This window comes from Hylobates moloch, unplaced genomic scaffold (assembly GCF_009828535.3).
Source record: "Hylobates moloch isolate HMO894 unplaced genomic scaffold, HMol_V3 SCAFFOLD_5, whole genome shotgun sequence".
In the NCBI taxonomy this organism is placed as follows: domain Eukaryota; kingdom Metazoa; phylum Chordata; class Mammalia; order Primates; family Hylobatidae; genus Hylobates; species Hylobates moloch.
In genome coordinates this window covers 96705619-96713579 of record NW_026652280.1, presented here as the reverse complement: position 1 = coordinate 96713579, position 7961 = coordinate 96705619, and positions in this window count along the sequence as shown.

The window sequence follows — 7961 nt, the reverse complement described above, 5'->3', positions numbered from 1 at the left end:
TGAGAGGGTGATTAACAAAAGAATTTCAAGTATAAAACATAATAAAGTACGATAAAATTATGTAAAGAATGTGAGGTGAAAATGTGAGTTTAAGGTGTGATATGATTTGGCTGTGTCCCCACCCAAATCTCATCTTGAATTGTTATTCCCACAGTTCCTCATGGGAGGAACCTGGTGGGAGGTGATTGAATTATAGGGGTGGGTCTTTTCTGCACAGTGCTCATGATAGTGAATGAGTCTCACGAGATGTGATGGTTTTAAAAATGGGGGTTTCTCTGCACAAGCTCTCTCTCTTTGCCTGCTGCCATCCACATAAGATGTGACTTGCTCCTCCTTGCCTTCTGCCATGATTGTGAGGCCTCCCCAGCCATGTGGAACTGTAAGTACAATGAACCTCTTTCTTCTGTAAGTTTCCCAGTCTTGGGTATGTCTTTATCAGCAGTATGAAAACAAACTAATGCAGTAAATTGATACCAGTAGAGTGGGGCGTTGCTGAAAATTTTTGGTGATACATAATTATATGAATTTTGAGGTATGACTTAGCTGGAATACAAGAAATTATGTAACATTGTATTTAAAATTCTTTCATTTTTATATGTTATGTGAGCATGTTATCTCTCTGCTTTATTCCATAGAAATTAAAAAATTAATTAATCCTGAAAGTGTGGGAATGATTTTGAAACTGGGTAACAGGCAGAGGTTGGAAAAGTTTGGAGGGCTCAGAAGAAGACAGGAAGATGTGGGAAAGTTTGGAACTTCCTAGAGACTTTTGAATCTTTTTGATAGAATTGCCAATAGTGATATGAACAATAAGGTCCAGGCTGAGGTGGTCTCAGATGGTGAGAAGGAACTTGTTGGGAACTGGAGCAAAGGTGACTCTTGTTATGTTTTAGCAAAGAGACTGGTGGCATTTTGCCCCTGCTCTAGAGATCTGTGGAACTTTGAACTTGAGAGAGATGTTTTAGGGTATTTGGTATTAGAAATTTTTAAGCAGCAAAGCATTCAAGAGGTGACTTGAGTGCTGTTAAAGGCATTCAGTTTTAAAAGGGAAATAAAGCATAAAAGTTCAGAAAATTTGTAGTCTGACAATGGGATAGAAAAGAAAATCCCATTTTCTGAGGAGAAATTCATACTGGCTGCAGATATTTGCATTAGCAATGAGGAGCTGAATGTTAATCACCAAGATAGTGGGGAAAATGTCTCCAGGTCCAAGTCCTTTGCAGCAGCCCCTTCCATCACAGACCCAGAGGCCTAGGAGGAAAATATGGTTTTGTGGGCTGGGCCCAGGTCCCCGTGCTGTGTGCAGTCTAGGGACTTGTTGCCTTGTGTCCCAGCCACTCCAGCCATTTCTAAAAGGGAACAAGGTACAGTTTGAGCCATGGTTGCAGAGAATGCAAGCCCCAAGCCTTGGCAGCTTCCACAAAGTATTAAGCCTGAGGGTGCACAGAAGTCAAGAATTGAGGTTTGGAAACCTCTGCCTAGATTTCAGAGGATGTATGGAAATGCCTGGATGTCCAGGCAGAAGTTTGCTGCAGGGAAGGGGCTCTCATGAAGAACCTCTGCTAGGGCAGTGTGGAAGGGAAATGTGGGATTGGAGCCCCCCGACAGAGTCTCTTCTAGGGCACTGCCTAGTGGAAATGTGAGAAGAGGGCCACTGTTCTCCAGACCCCAGAATGGTGGATCCACGGACAGCTTGCACTGTGTATCTGGAAAAACTGCAGACACTCAATACCATCCCATGAAAGCAGCCAGAAGGGAGGCTGCTCAAAACCATGTGAATCCACCTCCTACATCATTGTGACCTGGATGCAGGACATGGAATCAAAGGAGATTATTTTGGAGCTTTAAGATGACTGCCACACTGCATTTTGGACTTGCATGGGGCCTATAGCCCCTTTATTTTGGACAATTTCTCCCATTTGGAATGGGTGTGTTTACCCAATTCCTGTACCGCCATTGTATCTAGGAAATAACTAACTTGCTTTTGCTTTTACAGGCTCATAGGCAGAAGGGACTTGCCTTGTCTCAGATGAGATGTTGGACTGTGAACTTTTGGGTTAATGCTGAAATGAGTTAAGACTCTTGGGGACTGTTGGAAAGACATGATTGGTTTTGCAATGTGAGCACATGAGATTTGGGAGGGGCCAGAGGTGGAATGGCATTGTTTGGCTGTGTCCCCACCCAGATCTCATCTGAATTGTAACTCCCGCAATTCCCACCTGCCATGGGAGGAACCCAGTGGGAGGCAACTGAATTATGGGGGTCTTAATGAGTCTCATGAGATTTGATGGTTTTAAAAATCGGAGTTTCCCTGCACAAGCTTTCTCTCTTTGCCTGCTACCATCCACGTAAGATGTGACTTGCTCCTCCTTGCCTTCTGCCATGATTGTGAAGCCTCCCCAGCCATGTGGAACTGTCCAATAAGCTTCCTTTTTTTTGTAAGTTGCCCAGTCTCAGGTATGTCTTATCAGCAGCTTGAAAATGGACTAATACAAGGTGAAAAATGAATTATGTATTTTTTTGTCTAAAAATGTTCGCTTATGTATTTTTTAAATGGATGATGGTAAATATTAAATTATCATATTTAGATTCCTCTAGATATACTGAAAAGGGTGATATAACAGGTTCATTTTAAAGTGTCAGTATCTACAACATACTAGAAATTGTATTGTTTGGAACTGCTTAAATTTATGAGGAAAATTTTAGATGTTGGCTTAAAAGTATGTGGTGCGATTATGTTGTTGTTTGAAATTCTTTTGTGAGAAGGGTCTGCAAAAGCACATTCTTAGAATGCTATGAGAAAGACCTCAAGATTTTCTGATAGTGAACATTTTCTAGGATGTTGAAGATACTAAGAATTATAGAATGAGTACACGCATCATTTGTGCTCTGGGAAGAAGGTATTAACAGTCTCCATCACAGAGGTTTGGCTTTGTGACAGATTAGTATAAGCATGAGTTTGTTGTCTGGATCACAAAGAAGCTCCACTTTTAAAAAGTATTTCTCGCTGGTGATCTCTTTGCTTGTTCTTAAGGGATTCCCGGGGCAATGAATTTTTTGGAAATAGGAGAAGATATTATGTGCCATCTCAGTAGCCTCCCCACTCTACAATATATTTGATTCAGAACCCCTCAGGATAGAATCACACACACGTTTCTCATGTCATAAATCATCCATATCATAAATATGTATAATCTAAATTCTGTAGAATGGGTTTTTTTGTCTTAATTGAAGTTTGATTGATTAAAGAGACCTTTACAAATAGCCATAACTTTTCTTTTCACTTATATTTAATATTTTCAGCTCTTAGCTAACATATATTAAGCTGCTTGTATTTAATGTGTACAATTTGATGTTTGACATATGTATACACTCATGAAACTATCACCACGTCTAAATAGTGAATATATCCATTATTCTTTAAAGTTTCCGATTCACACGTTAATGGTTGTTAGGTTTTCAAATGAATTGATCCATTTATCATTATAAACTATACTTTTTTATCTCTGATAATACTCTTTATTTTAAAGTCTATTTTACGTGATATTAGTAAAACCAGTAGAGTTTTTAATGCTTAATATTTGTATCATTTTTCTTTTTCAATCAATCCATCAATCTGCTCTCACATTATGTGTCTTTAAGTTTAATGTGGGTTTTTTTGGTAGACAACATATAGTTGTGTCTTGCACTTATATCCATTCTGACAACATGTACTTTTTAATTGGTGTTTAGTCCTTTAACATTTATTATAATTCTTGATAAATTGGATTTAGATCTATTGTTTTACTATTTGTTTTCTGTTTGTTCTTTCTTTTTTTTTTTATTAATCTATTCCTCTCTTCTTGCCTTCTTTTGGATCAGCTGATTAATTTTGTTATGTTTTCTTTTGAAACCCCACCTCAGAGCCTTCCACCTCAGCCACCCAAATGGCTGGGCCTACAGGCACACACCACCACACCTGGCTAACTTTTGTTTTAGTCAATATGGGTTTCTCCATGTTGCCCAGGCTGGTCTCAAACTCCTGCACTCAAGGAATCTGCTTGCCTTGGCCCCCCAAAGTGCTGGAATTGCAGACATGAGCCATTGTGCCCAGCTGTAACTTTAAAAATTATATAACTTGATAGGAGGTATAGCAAGATGGCCAAAGAGAAGCCTCTAGCATTCATTTCCACTGCAGAAAAACCAAACTTAACAACTATTCACACAAAAAGCACCTTCTTAAGAACCAAAAATCAGGTGAGTGGTCACATCACTTGGCTTTAATATCCTATTAAGGAAAGAGGCACTAAAGTGGGTAGGAAAAACAGTCTTGAATCACCTACACCACCCCTCCTTGATTCCGCAGCAGTAGCCGCTTAGCATGGAGAGAGAATCTGTGTGCTTAGGAAAGGGAGAGTGCAGTGATTGTGGGACTTTGCATTGGAACTTAGTGCTGCCCATGTTGCTTTTTTACTGGAAAACAACATGGGGCAGAACCCGCAGAGGGAGCATTTAGATTAGCCTGAATCAGAAGCAAATCATTCTGGTAAACCCTGCTAAAGCCCTGGGCTAAAGTGCTATGGGGTCTTAAGTAAACTTGAAAGGTAGTCGAGGCCAAAAAGACTGCAATTCCTGAGCAAGTCCTGGTGCTGTGCGGGGCTCAGAGCCAGTGGACTTGGGGTGCATGCAACCTAATGACACACCAGCCAGGGTGGTTGAGGGAGTGCTTGCATTACCCCTCCCCAACTCCAGGCAGTGAAGCTTGAAGCTCCAGGAGAGACTGCTTCTCTCTGCTTTAGGAGAGGATGGGGGAAAGCAAAGAGGACTTTGTCTTGCAACTTGGATATGAGCTCAGCTGAGGTGGGAAATTAAAGAAAAATAAAATTAAAAAGAAAGAAAAATAAGCTTTCCTGTATTAGGCTGACTTGTCCCAGAGGCAGCAACAGGCATAGCCCAGACCCAGGAAAAGTCTTGATAATATTATATAATGTGCTCTGGAGACTCTCCCAGCACTCCCTCAACATAGGGAGAAGAAAAACAAATTTTCCTTTGTTTTATGGTATGAGTTTATAGATTCTTGTTCTCTGTAACTAGTAACTTCAAGTATTCTGTTTTATCTAAGAAGTACAGCGAAGGTCCTGAGAAGCCTAAGCAGGCCTGAACTACAGCTGTCTAGGCACCATGGTGAAGGTTATGAGATAAGCCCATGCCTAGACAAACCTAGATAACAGACATCTGGGTTGCATAGCAATGGTTGTATGCAATCCTGTGTTATGAACCTGTTACAATTTGATTAACTGTCTTTGTCCTGCCTCTGTATCCCTGCTTTCACATCACTGTAAGCTTGCTTCAAGTTAGCCCACCCCCTTTTGTGAAGTGTGTATAAAAGTCAAGTGCTGTCTTTGTTCTGGACCCAGTCTTTGGATGTGAGTCTGCTGGGCCTGAGTGCACTCAATAAAAGATTCTCCTGTTTTAACCTGAAGTCTCTCTCATCCTCCTAAACCCCGCAACACCGCCACAATCAATAGGGCACCAGGAAGAGCGCTGAGGCCTCCATCTCAGGCCTTAGCTTCTATATGATATTTCTAGACACATCCTGGGCCAGAAGGAGGCCTACTGCCTTGAAGGGAAGGAGCTGTTTTTGGCAGGGTTCATCACTTGCTGACTAAAGAGCCCTTGGACCCTGAATAATCAATAGTGGTAGCTATGCAGTACATTCTGCAGGCATTGTGACAGACTCAGAGCTGTGCTGGCTTCAGGTGTGACCCAGCACATTCCCAGTTGTGGTAGCCATGGAGAGAGACTCCTTCTGTTTAAGGAAAAGACAGGGACAAGTAAAGGGGACTTTGTCTTGCAACTTGGGTACCAGCTTGGCCAGTGGGGTAGAGCACTAAGTGGTCACTTGGAGGTCCTTGATTCTAGACCTTGGCTCCTGGGTGGCATTTCTGGACCTGCCCTGGGCTAGAGGGGAGTCCCCTGCCATGAAGAGACACACTCAGGTCTGGCAGCATTCACCACAAACAGACTGAAGAGCCATTGTTCTTTGAGTAAACATCAGCAGTAGCCTAGCAGTACTTGCTGTGGGCAGTGGTGGCCATGGGGAGAGACCTCTGTGCTTGAGAAAAGAGAAGGGAAGTGTGTAGGAAGGATTTTGTCTTGTGGTTTTAGTGCAAGATCAGCTGCGGTAGAATACAGCAGTAGGTAGATTCCAAAGGTTCTCAACTCTAAATCCTGGCTCTTAGGAAGCATCTCTGACCTGCCCAGGGCTGGGGGCAACTTGCCACTCTGAAGGTAAGGACAAGCCTGGTTAGATTTGCCACTTGCTGATTTGAGAGCCCTAAGGCCTTGAGTGAATACAGGCGGTAGCCAGGCAGTGGTCACTGTGGGTCTTGGGAAAGACCAAGTGCTGTTATGGCTTCAGGTCTGACAGAGCACAGTCCCAGTGGTGGTAGCCACAGGGGTGCTTGTATCATCCCTCCCCCAGCTCCAGGCAGCTCAAGGCAGAGACAGAAAATCTTTTTGTTTGAGGGAAAGTAAGGGAAGAGAACAAGAGTCCCTGCCTAGCAATCCAGGGAATTCTCCTGAATATTACCCAAGACCACCAAGGTGGCACCTCTATGAGTCTGCAAGAGCCACAGCATTACTGGGTTTGGGGTGTCCCCCAAAGAAAATATAGCTGCAATAACCAGATATTTAGATCATAACACCCAAGTTCCTTCAAATATCTGAAAAGATTTCCCAAGAAGGATGGGTAGAAATAAGCCCAGACTGAGAAGAGTACAGTAAATACCTAACTCTTCAATGCCCAGACACTCATGAATGTCCATAAGCATCAAGAGCATCCAAAGTAACATGACCTGACTAAATGAACTAAATAAGGCACTAGTGACCAACCATGGAGAGACAGAGATATGTGACCTTTCAGGCAGATAATTCAAAATAACTGTTTTAAGAAAGCTTAACAAAATCCAATATAATGCAGATAAGGAATTTAGAATCCTATCAGATAAATTTAACAAAGAGATTGAAATAATTATAAAGAATCAAGCAGAAATTCTGGAGTTGAAAAATGCAACTCATAAACTGAAGAATTCACCAGAGTCTCTCTGTCTCTCTCTCCCTTGTTGGAGATGGGTCTTGCTCTGTCACTCAGGCTGGAATGCAGTGGCACAATCATAGCTCATTCCAGCCTCTACCTTGTGGGATCAAGCAATCCTCTCACCTCAGCCTTCCAAGTAGCTGGGAACACAGGCACATACCACCACGCCAAGCTAATTTTTTAAATATTTTTTGTAGCGATGGTGGTCTCCTCAAGTTGCCCAGGCTGGTCTAAAACTCCTGGGCTCAAGTGATCCTCCCACCATGGCCTCCTCCCAAAGTGCTGAGATTACAAGCATGAGCCATTGTGCCTGGCCCACATCAGAGTCTCTTAACAGCAGAGTAGATCAAGCAGAAGAAAAAATTAGTGAGCTTTAAGACAGGCTATTTGAAATACACAATCATAGAAGACAAAAGAAAAAGAAATAGAAAAAGAAAAAGAATGCCTACAAGATCTAGAAAATAGCCCTCAAAAGGGCAAAAGTGCTATTGGCCTTAAAGTGGAGGTAGAGGGCGAGATTGGCATAGTAAATTTATTCAAAATATAATAACAGAGAACTTCTCAAACCTAGAGAAAGATATTAATATTTAAGTACAAGAAGGTTGTGGCATGCCAAGTAGATTTATTTATTTATTTATTTATTTTTTAACTATACAGTAATGGCTAAGGCATTGACTGTGTGTCTTAATAACAATTAGGACATTTTACTCAAATGAGCACATATACAATGCTCCTTTGCATATATGCTCATTTGAATGGCATAAGAAGAGTGATTATGTTTACATATACAAAACATCAAACTTTCATTTTCCATTTTGGATTTTTTATTTATTTATTTATTTATTTATTTATTATTTTTTTATTTTTATTTTTTTTTATTATA